The 22,206-nt window shown below is 44.3% G+C and overlaps 1 long non-coding RNA gene across 2 annotated transcripts; it reads right to left on the bottom strand.

Annotated features, from left to right (window-relative positions):
* Nucleotides 1-18,940: 18,940 nt before the first annotated feature.
* On the bottom strand, nt 18,941-21,756 carry LOC125508355. 2 transcript variants are annotated; one of them, XR_007283382.1, is made up of 4 exons: nt 21,241-21,756; nt 21,041-21,141; nt 20,838-20,963; nt 18,941-20,111 (listed from the first exon to the last, which is right to left on the bottom strand). It is a non-coding gene; the product is annotated as an uncharacterized LOC125508355 (long non-coding RNA). The 2 variants fall into 2 exon arrangements; XR_007283381.1 differs by having other exon boundaries at nt 20,838-20,960; nt 21,241-21,750.
* Nucleotides 21,757-22,206: the final 450 nt, after the last annotated feature.

The raw sequence follows: 22,206 nt of genomic DNA, 5'->3' as shown, positions 1-22,206 counted from the left end.
CCAACTAGCATCGACTACAAGGAGTAATCAACACTACTAGCAACCCACAAGTACCAATCTGAGGTTTTGAGACAAAGATCGGATACAAGAGATGAACTAGGGTTTGAGAGGAGATGGTGCTGGTGAAGATGTTGATGGATATTGACCCCCTCTTGATGAAGACGATTGTTAGTGATGACGATGGCTTCGATTTCCCCTTCCGGGAGGGAAGTTTTCCCGACAGAACAGCTTCGCCGGAGCCCTAGATTGCTTTTTCCCAGGTTCCGCCTCGAGACGGCAGCGCTTCATCCCGAAAGCTTCCTTATGATTTTTTTTTCCAGGTCAAAACCCTCCATATAGCAGAAGATGGGCACCGGAGACTTGCCAGGGGGGCCACAAGCCCTGGGAGCGCGCCCAGGGGTTAGGGCTCCCCCCAGGCTTGTGGCCACCTGGCAGCAGGGGCGAAATCAGGCCTGGGGCAACTGGGGCTATAGCCCCAGGCATGGCCCAGCTAGTACACATGCATTTGTTTGTATTTTTTTTCAAAATTTGGTGTTATAGAGGCCCAGCCCCAGGCCTGCTAATCCAACCCCAAGCAAGAGCGCATGGACTACCAATTGTTAAACGAAATAGAATAGCCCAACGATATGTCCAGCTCGCCTAATCGACGAAAATCTCATCTGATTGGAAACGAATACTGAATCACAGATGTGTCGCGTCCCCTCGTCAAGGCGGCTCGGCGCTCATCACAGAGCAGCCCCTGCTGCGTGCCTGAGCCCTAACAATCTGATTGGCTACCTCATGTTCTGTAATTCTCAGCTGCCCACTACCAAACCCAGGTAATCATCCAACAATTTATCTATTCTAGTATATATATTTTTTAGTAATCTGTTCCTAGTATATATCATCCAAAAAACGCTCCCTCGGTTTCATAAGTTTTGTTGTGGTTTTAGTTAAAAGAACCGAGGGAGTGCCATCTAACTTACTTTCCCTGGTTCTTCTGTATCATGGACGAAGTCAATTACTTGGTATTGTTAAATTGTACAACTTAAATCAATTTAATTTTGTTAAACAGTACAACTTCAGTCAATTTTCTTTCGTTGTCAACAGGAAATTAGAAATACAAAACGAAGCAGACTTGGTCAATTACATCCCGTGTTACTACACACTTTGAGATAATGGTATATTATGTTATTATTTTCAAAAGTTATGAACAATTGACTTAGCCTATGTCCACTGTCTTGTGTAACTAAATTTTACCTTGACAGCTCTAGGTCCTTCTAGTTTTGATGAAGAAACAATGGGATCAACTTAATCAAGCCTTCATTAATTTAGTACCAGCTTGTGCAGCAATGCACTTTGTTAAACTATTTACATATTTCTATGAAATTTCTCTTGTTTTAATAATGGAGTTCATATGTCCTACGAAATGTGAACATGTAGTGTATCTCTACCATGCATTGATATATGTGGTATACTAGTCTTAACTTTTTTAGACGCTTACCTATAGCCCTAGGCTGTGAAAAATCCTGGCTCCGCCTCTGCCTGACAGGTCACCTCTGGGATTTTCTTCGCCCAATATTTTTTTACATATTCCAATAGAATTCTTCGTTAATTTTCATGACTTTTGAAGTTGTGCCGAATAGGTCTCTCAGATTTGCTCCTTTCCGATCCAAAATTCTAGCTGCCGGCATTCTCCCTCTTGATGTAAATCCTGTAAAATAAGAGAGAAAAGGCATAAGTATTGTACCATGATGTGTAATAACAGCCCATAATGCAATAAATATCAATATAAAAGCATGATACAAAATGGACATATCACGCTCCACTGTCGCAACCATCCACCGCACTGGAGCTGTCCCGCTATGCCGTCGTTCGCCGCCTCGGATATGGTTCCCCACCGCTGACAGACGGCCACCGCCGCCATTCTCAACAACTTGGCCAAGGGTTCGTCCAAGGCTCCATCGTCCTCCACAATTTCTTGTTTCCAGCGAACCACAAGAAGATCATTGGAAAAGCAGAAGGAGGACACAACACTGCCAGCAGAAAGAGGTACTCCTCTTCCCTTACTCTTGCAAATCTTACGTCTCTACTCACACATCATCATCCCATGAAATAAATTAGTTGAGCACTTCTTACTACACCTTCTTCGTGATACTAAATGCACAAGGTTTCCTCCATTTACTATTTCACCTTAGCTAGAGGTCGCCCGCCTGGATTTCAATTCAGGGTCAGTTGATTCAGAATTAAAAGAAGCAGCACCCGCTTAGGTGTGCGGAGCACCTAGTCCGCCTGTTCGCCGGGGAAGCGGAGCATCGATGTCTATCATAGGGGTGTGGGGCGCAGGAGCTACTTGCGCCCAATATGGAGGTTGGCTGGGCTTGAAGGGATGGCCGAGGGCGATGCCAAGCACGGCGGTGCGGTGAGGTCGAGGGGAGGGCGGAGGCAGGGGACTGGGCCAGTGGTCGCTGGCGTTTCCAGGAAGATCATAACACTAACTAGCTGGAGGTGGACGAAGGCCATCTGCCCATTCTTTGTACATCGGGCGGTGTAGAAAAAATGGACTAGCCTATTTGTTTTCAGTTGACTGTTATTTACATAAGACCACATCTTGTGGTGTGCTGGAGCAGTACCTGCATTTCCAAATCATCTTTGTGAAGATATTTCAAAATCATGTAATCTAATTTCGTGTGCCATACATGTTGTAGAGCTATAATATGTCTCCTATCATTTATTTCTCACACACTTGCTATCTGCTACTTTTATAGTGTACTACTTGTGCACACACTTCCCCAATACTCACACTATTGTTTTTTATGCATGGGTATTTCAGACTCTCACGCTCTGTTGATAAATACACAAAAGAAAAGATAGAAGTCGCGCTAGTCTAAGTTGAGGATAAGCAATAAGTGTTTCAGCGTTCTAAAGGGTGTAGTGTCAGCAGATGGAGACAGTAAACGTAGCTCTGCAGATGATGATCTCGTTCACCATGAACCACCATCCCAGATGCTTGCTTTAACTTCATGCTATCATACGTGGTTGCATGTTGCATATGGTGTCTAGCTTGTATTGCTTCCAATTTGGTTAAATTGCATCTGCTTACTTTACAGAGTATACCTTTGATAATGGCATGCCTTCCTACTTTTGATACATACTACATCTATCTATTAACCATGTTCTTACATCATGTAGGATCGAAAGTAGGTCTAGAGGGGGGTGATTAGACTACTTGACCAAATAAAAATCTAGCGTTTTCCCAATTTTAAGTCTTGGAAGATTTTAGCAAGTTGGCAAAAGTCAAGCAATCAACTTACACATGCAATTCTAAGAGTTTGCATGTGAAGGTAAAGGGAGGGGTTTGTAAAGGCAAACACAACGTATACACGGAGATTTTTGGCATGGTTCCGATAGGTGGTGCTATCGTACATCCACGTTGATGGAGACTTCAACCCACAAAGGGCAACGGTTGCGCGAGTCCACGGAGGGCACCACCAACGAAGGGTCCACGAAGAAGCAACCTTGTCTATCCCACTATGGCCATCGCCCACGAAGGACTTGCCTCACTTGGGTAGATCTTCACGAATTAGGCGATCTCCTTGCCCTTAGAAACTCCTTCGTTCAACTCCACAATCTTGACGGAGGCTCCCAAGTGAGACCTAACCAATATAGGAGACACCACTCTGCAAAAGGTAATAGATGGTGTGTTACTGATGAACTCCTTGCTCTTGTGCTTCAAATGATAGTCTCCCCAACACTCAACTCTCTCTCACAAATTTAGCTATGGTGGAAAGATGATTTGAGTGGAAAGCAACTTGGGGAAGGCTAGAGATCAAGATTCTTGTGGTTGGATTGGAATGTCTTGGTCTCAACACATGAGTAGGTGGTTCTCTCTCGGAAAATGAGTAGTGGAAGTGTAGGCACGTTTTGATGGCTCTCTCACAAATGGAGAAGGTGCTGGAGGGGTATATATACACTACTAGGGAAAACCTTATACACAGAATCTTAGCAACAGTGCGGCACAAAAAGAAGCGCTATTGCTAATTAGAAGTAGCGCGGTTAAGAAAAACATGCTACTGATGCAAATTTAGCAGTAGCGCGTGAGGGCTAAACCGTGCTGCTACAAAAATTGATCGTCAGTAACCAACAACCTAAGTTTAGCAGCAGTGCGGTGTCACGATGCGCACTACTGCTAATGCAATAGTAGTGGCGCGCTTTTTAATCACGTCACTGCTGCTAATTTTGAAATTGTCCACACGGTTGGCCCCGTTTAGTAGTAGCGCGTGTGAGAAAAGCGCGCTGCTGCTACGCTCTTAGCAGTAGCGTGTTTTTCCTCCCGTGCTACTGCTAAGACGCAGCACCCCGCCACCTTTTTCCACCCGTCGTCCCCTCCCCCATATCCTCTCCTCCCTTTCCCCTACCTCCCATGTCCTCCCTCTCTCACTCTTCTTCTCCCTCGATACTTCTCCCCCATTACTCTCCCTCATCTACCTGCCTTTCTCTCTCTTCATTACTCCTAGCTAACTACACCACCTCCATTAATGCATCTCCTTTCTCTTTTTCCTTCCCCCTCCACTAGTTGAAGTTGCCTCCTCCCAAATTAGCTAGCTAGGTAGATGTAGCATTTAGTTAAGTGACCTATTTGCCCCCTAACTAGATCTATCTTTGTCAAGAAGAGCTTTGTGCACTTTTGATCTCCCTACATCATCATCTCCATCGTGTGCTCGATCTCGAGATATAGGTGATTAAAATTTCATGCTTTTGCAAAATGGAAATATGTGTATGTGTGTGTGATATGATAATTGGGCAATATGATGGAAATTGTGTGTGTGGCATGAGTTGACGCCAAATTGTTCTTTTGAGTTGCCTATGTTTTGCCGAATGTCGATTTATTTCCATTTCGGCGAAATCCGGGTAAACTCTAGATCTATATGTCCTATTTTTAGGGAAGGTCATGCCGATTTTTTGTATGACTTTGATGCATGCATGCATTTTTATAATCAATTTGTTTATTATTACCGTGCAGACGTTCATGATTGTAAGTGGAACGATGGTGGACAGGTGGTTGCAGTCGGCGGTGCAAGACATGAAAGAAAATAACCAGACAGAGGTTTTATATCCGTGTCAAAAATGCAAAGGAATAGTTTGGCTCAACCCCTATGACGATGGTCATGTCGAAGCGCACCTGCTCATGACTGGTTTCATGGATGGCTATACTCAGTGGATAATAGAAGATGAGGATGATGATGTTGAGGACGCCGACGGGGCAGGCAATGACGACACGGGGCAAGACGAAGAGATGGTCGATAATGGCGGCGGGGAAGAGGCCGGACATGGCGGCGGAGAAGGGGCCGGACATGGCGGAGGAGAAGGGGCCGGACATGGCGGCGGAGAGAACGTGGACTCCACGTTGCAGAGTTCGTCGGTACTAAGTTCAATCGTGCGGGACCCTCATGTTCAAGCACTGCTTTGCAAGGAGACGAGTACTGAGAGAGCTGCTTCTAGAGAGGAGGCTAAGCTGGAGCAACTGGTGGTAGACTCGAACACTCCATTGTATGATGGTTGCAATCCTGAGGTGACCCGCTTGAGTTTCACGCTCCAACTCCTGAAGACGAAGGCTAAAAACAAATGGACCGACACTAGCCTCGATGAGCATCTCAAGTACCTAAAGGATGTTCTTCCCGCGGGGAATCTATGTCCTACTAGTGTTGATGAGGCCAAGAAGATCGTGTGCCCTCTTGATCTGCCGCACATTAGATACCATGCATGCATCAACGATTGCATAATTTATCGGAAGGAGCACGCGGAAAAAACAAGTTGTCCGGTGTGCAATGCTTCTCGATACAAGAAGGCCGGGAAGAAATGTCCCCAGAAAGTTGTATGGTACTTACCGATCACTCCCCATCTCTAGCGGTATTTCATAGATCCTAAGGAAGCAAAGCTAATGCGCTGGCACGCGGAGAGGAAGAAGCCCAATGATGGAGATGATTTGAAGCTAAGACACGTCAAGGATGGAAGCCAGTGGAGAGCGTTGAACAGCTTCTATCGGTATTTCGAATGTGATGCAAGGAACATCGTGCTCGGAGCATGCACCGATGTCATGAATCCGTTTGTCAACCAGAACACCAACCATAGCACATGGCCCGTGTTTGTATGGATGTACAACCTCCCCCCTGGTTGTGCATGAAGTCGAAGTACATTCACATGAGCATGCTTATTCAACGGCCGAAACAACCAGGAAATAATATTAATTTGTATCTGGGGCTACTTCAAGAGGAGTTAGACACGTTATGGAAAACACTGGCCAAGACATGGGACGCCGGCAAAGGCGAGTATTTCTACATGAGAGCCGCGCTGATCACGACGGTGCACAACTATCTCGGTTACAGATATGTCGCAGGCCAGGTGTGCCATGGATATTGCGGATGCATGCGGTGCATGGATAATACGACGTATCAACAGCTAACATCAAGGAAAGATGGCAGGTCTGGGAAAATTGTGTACATGGGGCATCGAAGATGGCTCGAACGGGACGACCCGTGGAGAAACTGTGGAGATCTATTCAATGGTCACGCTGAGCATCGAGGACCTCCACGTAAGCGGAGTGGCGCCGATATCGATGAGCTGTTGAAAAACTGGAAGGAGTGCCCCGCGCCGGGAAAGACGATGAAAAAGGCGCCGGAGCCACTGCTGAAGGTATGGAAGAAGAGGTCTGTGTTCTGGGACTTGGAGTACTGGCACAAACTCGGTACACCTCATTGCCTTGATCAAATGCATATCTGTAAGAATGTCCTTGAGAGCTTGCTCGCGACACTGATGAACATGCCGAATAAGACCAAGGATGGGCCGAAGGCAAGAAAAGACTTGCAAGATTCGAATATCAGGGAAGATCTGCACATGCCACCCCGTAAAAAGTCAGATGAGACAGAGACAGAGACGGAGGCGTGGGAGAAGAAGCGCAAGAAAAGAAAGAAAGAGGATTATTGCCCCCCTTCTTGCTTCACCTTAAGTCAGGCTGAGATTGATCAATTCTTTAAGTGCCTTACCGGAGTCAAAGTTAGTTCTGGTTACTGTGGCAAGATAAGCAGATATCTACACACGGACAAGAAAAGGTTCAGCGGGATGAAGTCCCATGACTGTCATGTGATGATGACACAGATACTACCTGTTTCCCTTAGAGGGATAATGGACAAGCACGTCTGTGACACGCTTATTGATCTCTGCAACTTTTTCAACGTCATCTCTCAAAAGTCGATCAGTGTGAAGCAGCTCCGAAGGCTACAGGAAGAGATCGTTGTGATACTAAATGAGCTTGAGATGTACATCCTGCCCACGTTCTTTGACGTGATGGTGCATCTGTGTGTCCACATTGTGGACGACATAATAGACCTGGGGCCGTCATGTATGCACAACATGATGTCGTTTGAGAGGATGAATGGGTTCATCAAAGGATTCGTTCGTAACATGTCCCGTCCGGATGGAAGTATCGTCTAGGGCTATCTGACACAAGAGTGCATCTCTTTTTGTGAGAATTTTCTATATGGCGCAGACCAGCCGCCTGGTGTTAGTGTTGGTTTGCCCATTAACAAGCACGATGGGAGGCTCGAAGGAGAAGGTCACTCCAACGGTCGCAAGGAACTGCACGTGGCATACTCAGATCGACGCATCGACTTTGACAGAGCAAACTTGGTAGTGCTACAACACCTAGACGAGGTAGATCCTTTCGTGGCACTGCACAAAGAAATTATCGCAAAGAAGTATCTTGACCGGCACTACACCACAACATGGATGCAATGGCATGTAATCTGCCGGGAAAATGCACTTAAGAGGGCAGAAAAACTGCCAGGACATAGTTTCTCCCGGCAGATAGAACTGCCACAAGAACGGCTGCCAGGGATTAGTTGTCCCATAGATAAACTATTCCCGGCAGTTTCTTTGCCCTGACGAGTTTATTTGCCGGCAGTTTTACTTTCTCCTGGCAGATTAGTTATTGAGTAGGAACTACATCTACCGGCAGTTTGGCTGTGTGTACAAAGACATTTACCCGGCAAGTAATATGCCAGCACGTGTTGTTCCACAAGCAGTGCATTATATCCGTAATTAAATATTCAATCATTATGTTGAGCCAATCAGGATAGATCAAACAGCTTATACATACACTTCAATCAATGTTACATGCAAGGCCTCATTATATAACATTTTAAACGATTAAATACATATACATGCATAAATCGACCAGATGTTGTGCCACAAGGCAAAGTACATATGTTTAGAAAAAGATACTGTGCCAAACAACCAAAATGAGCATACATTGGCTGATGTGTCAAAACGAACATCAGAATGAGCAAAGTGAACTTGCCAATGTCCCCAGGCTCAATAAACAAGACATATTACATACTCCCCCGTCCCATAATATAAGATCGTTTTGCAAAACGATCTTATGGGTCGGATGGAGTATATATATTATAACTCCAACTTGTTAGATCTTCCAAATCCCCAGCAACTTGTAGATCTTCCAAACCTCTATCAACTTGTGTATGTTTAAGAAACCTGCAACATTATACATAAGACACTACAATACATAAGCTTGTAGACAGAACATACTACAATATATAAGGAACTACAAAGAACACAAAACAATGAATCTTATAAGATATTATACATGATATAGTTATGGAAAGAAATGGATCAAGTAGTACTACGAATGTAGATTTCAAAGTAACTGAGAAAAGTAAAAATAAATATATCAATTCTGCTTATCACTAAAAACAAATTTCACATTTGGTTCATATACAATACCAATCTCATTACATCAAGAACAGTGAAATTGCAAAAGAATGAAGTAGCCAAGAGAAGTTAACTGAGCAAAGAATCATCCACATGTCTTGGCTAATGCCAGTTAATGTTACTTATGAATCATGCATAAGGTATAGTTTCAGGAGCGTATTGCTAGTCTTGAGGCCATTGTCAACCTGTCACATAATAGCCCTCATGCATAAGGTGTGACCAGTAAAGATTATGTTAACTTAAGACGATTTTTTTATATAGTTTGACACTAATTCTAGTGCTTTGTTGGGCGCAGCGTACTAAGAAGGATGGTTAATTTTATTTTATTTTGCCTCTACCTTGTAACAGCAGTCAATTAGCTACTCCCTCCGTCCCATAATATAAGATCGTTTTGCAAGACGGAGTATTTTGTACTGACTACAACATTTGTACGTATATTTTAATTTGCAAGCTATAGTTCACTGATTTTGAAAAAATTATTCTGTCTACAAGTTAGCTAGTATCTGGAAGATCTCTCTGTTTATTTAGAAGGGAGATTAGCAAACGAAATTAGTGGGACACATTTGATGTGGGGAAGGTATGCATGGACTGAGAAGGAACAGCTAGTCCAGCAGAAAAAAAGACGTCATATGTACACAGGCGTAGTCAAAATCTATATGATGTATATAATCAACTGGACCCAGACACAGGTGCGTGCGAGGCTAGATTCTGCCCCTTGCGCCTAGCTGGCCGGCACTCCATACACAGGCTGATGAATCGATACAGGGAACAGCCACTGCAAATACAGGGAGGGCACACATTCTCAGAATGTTTGAGTGGCCAGGATTAAGTGCACCGAGGTGCACGACCACCATAGGGCATTCTTGATATCTTGCTAGTCTTTTTTCGTTGTTGCATTGGAATAAGTCAGACAAATGCACTAGAACTAAAATGGGATGTATAATGTACCATGAGGACAAGTCATGTTTCTACCAAGCAAAAGTAGCATCCTGCTTTCACTTTGTAGTCTTTCTACACTTAAGTTCTGAATCAAAGTGAGCTAACAATACCTAACCAAACTAAGCTTCTGGAATAAAGATATGATCATTTGGAGCTATCGGGAAGATAAAGACCATTTGAACTATAATCGTGAATTCCAACCTGGCATTATGCTATTTCATAGTTTTTGCTAATATACAAGATACACATGTACAAGAAAGGTGCAACTAATGCCTTGGAGAATCCGATTACGAAAATTACTACTTTACAAGGGGTAAAACAGCCTCAGATCCGAACAACTATAAAGAGGTAACTGAGTCCAAGGCTTATTACCTCAGCTTGCTTCTGGTCGCAGTGCTGCTTTTTCCATGGACTTAGAATCCACATCCAGCTGCATTAGAATTAAAGACTTTTAAGCAATCAACAGTAATATTCATTGGAAAATATAATCAGAAGAACATAAGCTTACATGCTTGTATCTTCTGGCATCCCTTTTTCCACTTTTATCAATTTTTGAAATGAAGATGCCAGCTTCTGTAATGATATATAATTACTTGGTTAGCCAATACAAAAACACTAGCATGATGTACCAACATTTCACCTTGAAACAGAACGAGTAAAGTATAGTTGGTATTTATACTGCACACCAATAAAAGTGTAAGATATTTGTTTTAATTTTCGACTGCACCTTATGTTTTCTCCGGTGACGTACTGATATAACAATATTTGATTCATTTTTTCTCAAAGACGCATATAAATGCATGCCATTTTGTATCGGAAAAAAGGTGGTGAGGTGCAAGATTACATATCACAAAGGCAGCAACAATCGAATAAGAAAAGCTAATCGAAACAACTGATGAAAACTGCCAATTCTCAAGATTTTGTTAGCAGAAGAACTTTGCAAAACTTCACAGATTCCTAACTGCTCATATTTGGGCGGTGATCTCGCTCACAATATTTATCTTTGACAGATGGATCTGAACTGAAAACAAACGTACACAGAATGTATGAATAACTGAACTAATGCTCAAGACTTAAACCATGTGTACTGCTGTGTATATTGGTTAATTAAAGGTATATTTTTTTGCAAAAGGCTTAGTTGGTGCATTCTGACTGTGAGAGTGACCTTGTTATACTCTGAACAGACATACACGGAAAAAACAGGGGATAGCATCTTAATCCATACATACAGGTGATGAGCTCGATGATGATAGAGGCGTTGTGGTGAGACCGGTGGCGACTGTAGAGGATGTTGTGGTGCAGCAGGAGTGGAGCAGCCCTATCAACACTGCGCCATCCGTCCTCCACAGCAGCTGGTGCTGCATGCCTGCACCACCAGAAGGTGCAGGCCCCGTGAAGAAGAGGAAGCCTCGATGTCGATGCAGCTCGCGGTCGATCTACTTTTACTCGATGCCACGGTCTATGATCTGGTGCTTCCTCCAAAAGTTTAGGAGTCTGGACCGTGTTCTGAATGCAGTGGCGTTGGGAGTGTGGTGTGGGGAGTCCATGGAGAGGCCGTTTGGGGACGAGCTCGTCAGGAGACAGACAGCTACTCACCCGGTCTTACCCTCTCACGGATCTGGGCGAGGCGGATGGGATGACGATGAGGGGAGAGGTGGTGGAGAGGTGAACAACCGGGGCAGCGTTGATGAGGCCCGGAGCGGCCAGATCCGGCAGCACCGATGACCAGTGTGCAGCCAGATCCGGAGATGACTAGGTCGGGCGCAGGTGAGTGGAGGAACAGAGGTAAGGACGGCGGCACACAGGGATGGAGGGAACGTGCCGGCAAGGATTATGGTTTGGAAGGGACGACGGTGGGGTGGTTGGGGGTGAGAGCGGGGGCGGTGGCGGCGGGTCTGGGTGGAGGCTAGTCTCGATCTGGAGGAGGGATTTGGGGAAAACCAGTTGGGCTTGGGCTCGGCGCCTATATTTCTTTTGGGCGCGAATTTTCTGTGCGTCTCCCGCCGTCGCGCACGTTGAGGCCCAATGTCTCCCGCCAAACAATAGTCGCGGCAGATAATGGGCCGTGGGTTGCTTCTCCCGTAGATAGGGTGACCTAAGAAGCGTGTACAATCGCTGGCAGTCCATCTGTTCTCGTTGCTCAGCTTCTCCTGGCAGTTTGTCTGCCTTAAGTATTTCTACCGGCAGTACAGTGATTCCCGGCAAATGATTTGTCCTTACTCTATGATTTCTCCAGGCAGTTAATTGCCCCCAATCAAGTGTTGTGGTGTAGTGTGGGGGGTATGCAGGAAGGACACTGAAGTTATTAGAGAGCACAACTCCACTTTCATGCATTGGTTCAAAGAGCATATTATTACTAATCCCCCGGAGGAGGGATCTAAGGACGGCTTGCTCATATACGCCTTAGCACATGGCCCCTCGCCCAACCTCGTAACCTATCAGGCATACGATATCAACGGATACATGTTCTACACGGAGGCCAAAGATATGGACAGTGATGATTAGAACTCAGGGGTGACGATGGAATGCATGACCGGCAGCGACAACGGTGTAGGGGAACGTAGCAGAAATTCAAAATTTTCCTACGTGTCACCAAGATCTATCTATGGAGAGACCAGCAACGAGGGGAAGGAGAGTGCATCTACATACCCTTGTAGATCGCTAAGCGGAAGCGTTCAAGTGAACGGGGTTGATGGAGTCGTACTCGTCGTGATCCAAATCACCGATGATCCTAGTGCCGAACGGACGGCACCTCCGCATTCAACACACGTACAGCCCGGTGACGTCTCCCATGCCTTGATCCAGCAAGGAGAGAGGGAGAGATTGAGGAAGACTCCATCCAGCAGCAGCACAACGGCGTGGTGGTGATGGAGGAGCGTGGCAATCCTGCAGGGCTTCGCCAAGCACCGCGAGATATGAGGAGAAAGAGAGGGAGGGCTGCACCAACAGGCAGAGATCAGATCGCGTGTATTGGGCAGCCCCTAGGCCTCATATATATAGGGGAAGGGGAGGAGGGTGCGCCCCCTCTAGGGTTCCCACCCTAGAGGGGCGGCAGCCCTAGATGGGTCTTGGGGTGGCGGCCAAGAGGGGGAGAGGGGGGCGCCCCCTAGGGTGGGCCTTAGGGCCCATCTAAGCCTAGGGTTTCCCCTTCTCCTCCTTTGCTGCGCCTTGGGCCTTGTGGGAGGCGCACCAGCCCACTATGGGGCTGGTTCCTCACCACTCTTGGCCCACGCAAGCCTCCGGGACTGGTGGCCCCACTTGGTGGACCCCCGGGACCCTCCCGGTGGTCCCGGTACGTTACCGATAAACCCCGAAACTTTTCCGGTGACCAAAACAGGACTTCCCATATATAAATCTTTACCTCCGGACCATTCCGGAACTCCTCGTGACGTCCGGGATCTCATCCTGGACTCCGAACAACATTCGGTAACCACATACAAACTTCCTTTATAACCCTAGCGTCATCGAACCTTAAGTGTGTAGACCCTACGGGTTCGGGAACCATGCAGACATGACCGAGACGTTCTCCGGTCAATAACCAACAGCGGGATCTGGATACCCATGTTGGCTCCCACATGTTCCATGATGATCTCATCGGATGAACCACGATGTCAAGGACTTAATCAATCCCGTATACAATTCCCTTTGTCTAGCGGTACGATACTTGCCCGAGATTCGATCGTCGGTATCCCGATACCTTGTTCAATCTCGTTACCGGTAAGTCTCTTTACTCGTTCCGTAACACATCATCCCGTGATCAACTCCTTGATCACATTATGCACATTATGATGATGTCCTACCGAGTGGGCCCAGAGATACCTCTCCGTCACACGGAGTGACAAATCCCAGTCTCGATTCGTGCCAACCCAACAGACACTTTCAGAGATACCTGTAGTGCACCTTTATAGTCACCCAGTTACGTTGTGACGTTTGATACACCCAAAGCATTCCTACGGTATCCGGGAGTTGCACAATCTCATGGTCTAAGGAAATGATACTTGACATTAGAAAAGCTTTAGCATACGAACTACACGATCTTTGTGCTAGGCTTAGGATTGGGTCTTGTCCATCACATCATTCTCCTAATGATGTGATCCCGTTATCAACGACATCCAATGTCCATGGTCAGGAAACCGTAACCATCTATTGATCAACGAGCTAGTCAACTAGAGGCTTACTAGGGACATGGTATTGTCTATGTATCCACACATGTATCTGAGTTTTCTATCAATACAATTATAGCATGGATAATAAATGATTATCATGAACAAGGAAATATAATAATAACTAATTTATTATTGCCTCTAGGGCATATTTCCAACAAACGGCGCAACTGAAAGATTTTACAGAAGGGTCAAGGAGATCTGGGAGGTTGACTACTCTGGACTGCACAACACGACGATGTTCCATGTCAGATGGGCTAAGAATGTCGAAAGAGAAAACCGGAATTTCACTACCATGACTATACCCGACGCCAAGAGCGCTACCGTGAACGCTATCGCAAAAAACGAACCATGGGTACACGCTAAGCACGTGACACAATGCTTCTTCATAACCGACCTGCCCAATCCCAGCCGTGTTGTCGTGAGGAGAGGCAAAAGGAACATCGTTGGAATGGATGGAGTCACCAACGAGGAAGACTACGAGCAGTACGGCAACCCAATGAGGGAAGATGACAATGATCCGAGTGGCCTATGTTACGCCGGAATGTTGATTCATTTCCGTTCCGGTGAATTTCAGGCGCTCGATATGTCCATTTTTTAGCAAAGGTCATGCCGAAATTTTCCGTGAATTTTGGCATGATTTGTGCTAGATAGTAGGCATATCGAGTGCTGGGAGTTGCTGGGAAACGACATTCCGCAAACATAGATTTCTTTTTTATGTCATTTTTCATATTTTTTTCATAGTTTTAGAATTAAACGAGGAGACTTAATCATAGGAAACATGTCGAACAACAAAGAAACATGGCCTTCTGACCAAGATGCAGACAAGATGGATTATGAGGGTGAACAAGAGTACCTCTACTATTTGACTGCTAAGACGAGATTGTTGCAAAGTCAAGTTTTGCAGGTCGGCCTCGATGATGGTACTGACGCCGGCATCGACACTTACGGCGCCGGCACTAATGGCGGCGCCGAGACCGGCGGGGAAGGTACCGACACCAATGCCGCTATTGAAAAGAAGAAGCAGAAGAAGCAGAGGATACAAAAACCTAACAAACTAGGGATTGGACGACTGGTGATCACAAAGATGGCACCTGGCAAGTTTGAGCCATTAGAACCGGAAGAACCTCGCAAGTGCTATTGGAACCAAGTAGGATGCATCCTACGGGAAGGCGCGAGCATCAACGACGGTGACTTAAGGAGTAAGGAACATTTGACGCAGTTGCTCCCGATGAAGTTGCACAAGAGCTTCGAGTTCCCCGACCGGGATGATAACATAGAACAACCATGGGATGATCCGAATATGAAAAAGATTAACAATCACGCCATGGGCATGTTCATCAATGATTTTGCCTCCTGGAAAGGGAGGGTGAAACGAGCTATTGAGGCTGAGGAACCCCTATCCAAGATTCTGGAGAAAAATCCGACACTTACGAAAGAGGAGTTCGAAAAGTTCAAGGACACTTGCGCTACCGAGGCAGCCAAGGTTAAGGCTGCGAAATTCAAGAGCCTACAGCAAAGGAACACGGGGAAGCATCGCCTCGGAAGCCGTGGATACCTCGGTAAAAGGCCCATATGGGATAAGGAGGACGTGGAACGTGAAGCCGCGGGTATCCCAGACCCCTTCGCGAAGTTCACCAACTCCTTGGAGCATGACTTCATCAGGGCCCGCTACAAGTGGGACAAGGAAAAGAAGGTTTTTTACACGGACCAGATCACGAGGAAATTGATTATACTACTGGTAATTATTCTTTTACCACCTTACATTTAGCTCCAGATCTAGTCGACTACACATTCCTAAACGGTTCACGCTCCTTCTGCAGGAGAAGCAACACCAGCTTGTAGCCGAAAGCCCTACTTTTCCGATGAGGCCCAAGTGGGACACCCCTCTCAACCGGGCCTTGAAGGAACTTAAGGGACTCCCTTTGGGCCAGCGGCTGCAATATGGTCGTGTGCACGACGCTGGAGACGGCGCCATGTGGAAGGTGTTTTACAACGAGGGCCCGGAGGCCAAGAAGCAGAAAAAGAAGTTTAGTCGGGCGAACATCGACGAGAAGGTGAAGCTTGCGGTCGAGAAAAAAGCAGCCATGGATGCGAAAAAAACAGCTGAGGAGAAAAATGAGTTGCTACAACAGGCAGCCAATGCAGCTGTAACTGCCTGCAGAAATAATTTTGCTACTGACTTGGTTCCAGCTATCATCAATTGGACGAAGGAAAATCCAGACAAGACGGTACATGATTTCCCGTTGTCCAGTTTCGTCGGGAGCAACTCCGTGAACAACAACACCACCGCACCATCACTTGCTCACGCAACCGGGCCTCCTCTCGCAGTCGCTCCCGCTCATAGCAGCTTGTCCTCAGTCTTTGGCGCGCTAGGTGGGCCTTCATCTTTGGCTGAGCTCGACGCCCTCACGGTAATTACATGTCACACCAACATATATATATATATATAAACACTATTCTGATCACGGGATCACAATAATATTCTGATCACAACCTCACCTGCCCCGCTAATAGTACGTTGAACTTCGCTGTGAACTAGGTTGAACTTCCGCCAACATTGCCCAAATGGGGCTTGCGATATACCGTTGGAAAGCTATGGACACCAATATCATGACCCAACTTAAATTTTTGCCAAAATATAAGCGGTTTAAGAGCAGTTTTGAAAACCATTTTTTCTTCGCAGAAAAAACGTGAATCGTATTTTCGATTGCATTTCTAAACCATTTATCGGAATGAGGCATATAATATGGCGTTGGAAAGCTGCTGCAAAACCGCTCCTTCCACATATTGAAAGTTTTCTTTAATTCCCTATGGTTAAAGAGTAATTTGAAAAAACATAAAATTTCGTAAACCGAACAGTTGAGTTCATTTTTTCGATGTCATTTCTAAACGGCTAATCCAATGGAGGCATATGATACGGCGTTGGAAATCTTATGAAAATGCGCTAATTTTTCATCTTGAAAGTTTCTTTATAATTTTAAATGGTTTAAGAGTAATTTAGAAAATGGTCCAAGTCCTACCGAGTTCGTATTTTCGAGCTAATTTTTTAACCGTGCGTCTGAATGCAACAAATGATATGGCGTTGGAAAGCTTGAACAAATGTGAAACTTTTTGGTATGTATTGTTTCTCCCAATTCTTTACGGTTTTAAGTCAGTTTCGAAAATGGCAAAAAATATATTTTCGCCGTAATTTCTACAAACTTTATCGAAATGGGGCAAATAATATAGCGCTGAAAAGCTACGAAAAATGCGAAACTTTTTCATATTGATGGTTTTCTCTGATTCCTAGACGTTTTCAAGTAATTTCAAAAACGGCGGGATCATGCGTTCTGCCTTTATCGCGAAACAGATTCTTCGAAAATGCACCGCGTGAAGAATCTGAACTTCTCGGCGCGTGTACCTGAACTTCACTCTGTTTTTCACGTGATTTTTTTCTCGTAGGTCTCCATCCACTGCTCGTAACTCTCCATCCACTCACCGGAATTGAGGAAGTGATATACCAGTGGAAAGCTGCTATAAGCACATAACTTTTCCATGTTGATCGTTTTTTCATACTCGCGACGTTTTTAAAGTTTTTCATCTGAAATTCATTCAGTGTAGTAGTTGAACTTCATGCTGTTTTCACGTTGAACTTCTGTGTCGTATTTTCGTTTGTAATTTTCTCATCCATTCGTTCGTGTTACATAAATGCTACTCCTTTTGTACAAACCCCTCTCACAATATTTTTTTAACTTTCTCCGACCGAGGACTTGAACTTATATCAACAAACTTTTAGTCTTTGCTTTTTTTTTATTCTTTTTAATACAAAATGCACACCGTGCAATACGTGAACTTCTGGCAGTTATCAAGCTGAAATTCTCTTGGGTACGTGAAAATATCTGACTTTTTTATGAATATTAATCTGAATTTTTTAATCTTTTTTATGAAATTTTGAAGCGCTCTATTTTTAAAAGTTGAACTTTTTATTATTTAATTTTTGAACTTCTTGTTTCCATTCTTTAATAACAAGGAAAATCTGATTTTTCTATAATCATCGAACTTCTTCATCTTCTTAATTTGGACTTCCTGGTTTTATTTCTTAATCCTTTTTTATGAAATTTGGAAGCGCTCTATTTTAAAAGTTGAACTTCTTGTTTCCATTCTTTAATAACGAGGAAAATCTGAGTTTTCTATAATCATCGAACTTCTTCATCTTTTTAATATGGACTTCCTGATTTTATTTCTTAATCTTTTTTTTATTTGAACTTCTTCATTTTGTTTTTTAGTAACAAGGAAAATCTGAGTTTTGTCATAATTATGGAACTTCTCTATTTTTGTAATTTGGATTTCTTGATTTATTTATTTCAGTAAAGACAATGTCATAGTTTTGTAATAAATATTGAATTGTCCATTATTTCAATTTCAACTTCTAGAATTTTTGAAAGAAACAATGAAGTCCTTTTTTATGATTTTTGAACTTCTCTATTTTTAAATTTTGAACTTCTTGGTTTTATTTATGGAAACGAAAAACTGAATTATTTATTAAAATCAAACTACTCTATTAGTTTATCTCGAACTTCTTAGTTCTTTCACAAAATGCGTAAACTGCATTCCCCCTTTCATTAATTTTTATTTTTGCGTTCGATAACAAAGAGAACATTCTTTTTCTTGTTAGTGTTTTGAAATGATTTTTCTGGACTTAAATTCTGTTTTGCGCTCTTTTCAAATTTGTTTGTCACTTGAAGTTCTAAAAAATCGCAACTCTCCGATGTTTTACCTTGCATGTTTATTTTTTATTTGAACTTGCTAAGATAACACACTCAACCTTCTCGAACACAACATTTTGAAGTTCACAAAAAATAAATTAAAGCCAAAATTTTACCTATAGAGCATGTACAATTTTCACCACGTTTTCAAGAATAGTCAAAGCTACATCATCAGATCCGAATTTCAGAGCAAATGCTTTATGAAAAGAAAATAAGAATACAAAATAACAAAGGAGATCTAGCTGAAGGAATCAGTGTTGAGGTGGAGCAAGGGAACTAGATGCAACCAAGAAACAAGTGAATTATTGATTGGTGATGAAGACCATCTCAAGAAAAAAATCAGTAGTGGCAGCAACAACCACTGGATAAATCCATCAACTCCCCGTAAAGTTGTTGTAGGTTGTGTACATGTACATATCTAATTTTCTTTACACATGACGGTAGCATTGAGGCTATCATATTTGTAGGAAAATGGTTTGAGGCTAAGGGAGGCCATCTCAATAATACACAGGATGTGAGATCGCATACCCATGATTTGCACCCCAAAAACAACACAAAGATCACACACCCTGTTGCTAAACTCTGACATTCTTTCTGCACCTTATGTGACCTTCTCCCTACCTCTGTGGTGACCTTCTTCATCCACAAAGGAACAAAAGAAATCAAGTTCTTTCACCTAATGAACAAAAATGTCTTCAATCAGTAACTAAAAATGGGGTAACAGAAAATCTGCACAATCATTTTTACAATCATTTTTTGGAAACCCAGGGTGTGCCTTTCCATTAGCGAACATTTTGGACCATCCACGACAGAAAATATGAACTTCGCACACACTTTCTTTGTCTTTAAGAAATGCTTGCTTTTTTGCTTTTAATTTTGAAATTCATTGTTCTTTTTGTATACAATTTCATGAAGTAGAAGGGAAGCAGTAACAGAATGTTTGTGAGAGAGTGACTAGTTGGTGAAACCAACAATACATAATACTTTTTTATTGTAAAAAAAAGAATACCTTTTTTATCATGTATTTCCAAATTGAACTTCACTAACAAAAAAATTTGGTCATTGTCTTTTTAGAGTTTTTCCATATACATTTGGACTTATTGCTTTCTCAAAGTTGAACTTCATTAATTCTGTTGTAATATAGGCAGTATAATTGATGAAAAATTATTAGAGCATGGTACTGGATATGCATTATTCATAAATGCAGACAAAAGTGTGGAATCAACGATCCATAGGAGGAACAACATTTTCAACACCTAATTCTGCTGAAGGTACATAGTAGAATTTGCAGTCTCTGAAACACAAAAGATGATTTAGTCAGAGCATCTGATATGTAAATAACAGAAGCTGGTATATATGAAAATGTAGAAGCGAGCTTATCCTTGGAAAATTTAGTAGATAATTACTAGTCAACTTCAGCAGTCAAATCACCCATTGACCCAAGCGAGCAGGAGAAGCACGTTGTATCCTCGCCGATCCACAGAAATGGGGAAACAACCTGTTGGGGAGTGTTGCCGGAGGAATTTCAGATGTGTGGAAAAGCACGTAGCAGAAAAAGAAAAAAGATGAACACATGCTCCAGTATAATCTAAGGCGTCAGCATCTTAATCAAAACAATTAATACTACTACCATCTATTAACAATGGCCCGAGATGCTCATATATAGGCTAGTGCAAGATAGTAGTACTAGGCTTCCAACGTGGTTAACATAGAGAAACTACAGCCAGCGACATGAACAGGAATATCGCTATGTATAGGAGACCAGCCACCATTAGAACAGCAGCAAGCGACACATGCAGTAGCAGATGATTTTTGGGAAAGGGCCTGCAATTTTACATCAGCAACACACCCATATGCAACCGTATAGCCGCAGTAGAACTCCGCGTATAGCCGTCGTAGAACTTCATGGCCGCTCGTTAACCTACTGTTCATCATTTCGTTGTTCGACTAGGTGGTTTTTCCTTAGACTATTCATTGCTTTATGTCATTGTAGAACATAGATGATAGTGATACTCTCATTAAGCAATTTGTACAAAGCATATATAAGCCCTGCTTTCACAAGTTAGCAAGTAGAAGTAAAGGCAATAACTTGACAGACATGTACAAAAAGCAAACCGATGCAGATTTGTAATTCTTCTCTCCAGCAATGCACTTGTATCAACTGAAAATACATTTTTTAAGTTAACAAGAGAGCTGCTAAGATACCATTCTAGAAGATGTTCACCTCAATCATAGAGCAGAGTATGGACAATTGATGAGTAGTAATGTGCCTCCAACTCCTTCAGGCTTGCCGCCACCTCCTGCGGGCCTGCCCCAATCCTCCCAGCATTTTATCTGTCCCCTCTGCCTGCTGAGCACCTCAATGTTTAGGCATAAACACAAACAGCGGAGAAAGAGCTGTAGGCGAGCACTACGATCGAGCTGCACCTTAGCTAGGAGTCGGGCAACAGCGAGCTGCACCTCAGCTAGGACCACACCCATGGCACAGGCGTGATTTTGGGCGGAGCCATAGAAGGCACATTTGTTCCCTGCAGTTAAACATGTGGTCAGACGAACGCGATGAAGGCCGCCACTGGTACCCCATGAAGGTCAGGTAGGCACGCATGGTGACTAGTCATTGGACGGACATGGGCGACGAAGGTGAACGGCTTGCGCGCTGCAGCGTCGGAAGGACGAAGTGGCGTGGTGGCGAGGTCCTTCCCTGGCAGCAGTTGAGAGTAGGCGGGAACTTCTACTGGATCTGGCGGGGTCCGGGGCAGCTGGATCCAGGACGTGACGGCGGGATGAAGGAGCACGCCGAAGGGAGGGTGCCGCCGGGATCCGTGGAGGCTTGCGGCGGCTGCAACGGGAACCGGCTAGGCGAGGGATCCGGGGAGGGCGCGGGCGGAGGTGGGTGGTTTGGGGAGGCGCGCGCAGCGGCGAGATTTCCGGCGAGGGTGCGCGCGGCGGCCGGTGGTTTGGGGAGGTCGCGTCGGGCCGGGGAGGGGGTTGGTCGACGGCGGGTGGCGCGCTGGGGCCGGCGGCAGGAGGTGCGCGGGAGGATGGGGCAGAGTGGTGCGGGAGGTGGGGTGGTTGGGAAGGTCGTGACATGGGGATTGGGCCGGTCGGAGGAGTTTGATGGACCGGCCAGGTTTTCTGTTATGCGTTTTCAGGAGTTCGGGAACGTTGTCTCAAAAAAAAGGAGTTCGGGAACGTCCTGTCGGGCCCTTATAGGGCCGCTGTGATCATAATAACTATTCTAATCCTGGGATTAGAATAGTGCTACTCTACTTGATCATTTTTCGTTGCCCTTATAGTGCTATATATATATATATATATATATATATATATATATATATATATATATATATATAGAATATTCATTTTTCGTTGCCTTTCGAATGTTTTACGCCACAAACATGTGTTTGCAGGCCGAAGAAACCCCGTCCACCATACTTTACTTGATCAAAGGGTGGGAAAAGGGATGATAATGAACCACTTGAAACCCACATTCCACAACCAGCCGATCCCCGCTGGGCACTTCAGGGTTAACTTGTCCAGTGTGAAATCGGGGCACGAGGATTTGCCTCCTCTAGTACAACATGTGGGAGAGG

Source organism: Triticum urartu, chromosome 5 (assembly GCF_003073215.2).
Source record: "Triticum urartu cultivar G1812 chromosome 5, Tu2.1, whole genome shotgun sequence".
In the NCBI taxonomy this organism is placed as follows: Eukaryota; Viridiplantae; Streptophyta; class Magnoliopsida; order Poales; family Poaceae; genus Triticum; species Triticum urartu.
Note: the sequence above shows the minus strand (reverse complement) of the source record. Positions and strands in the feature narration are given on the sequence as shown.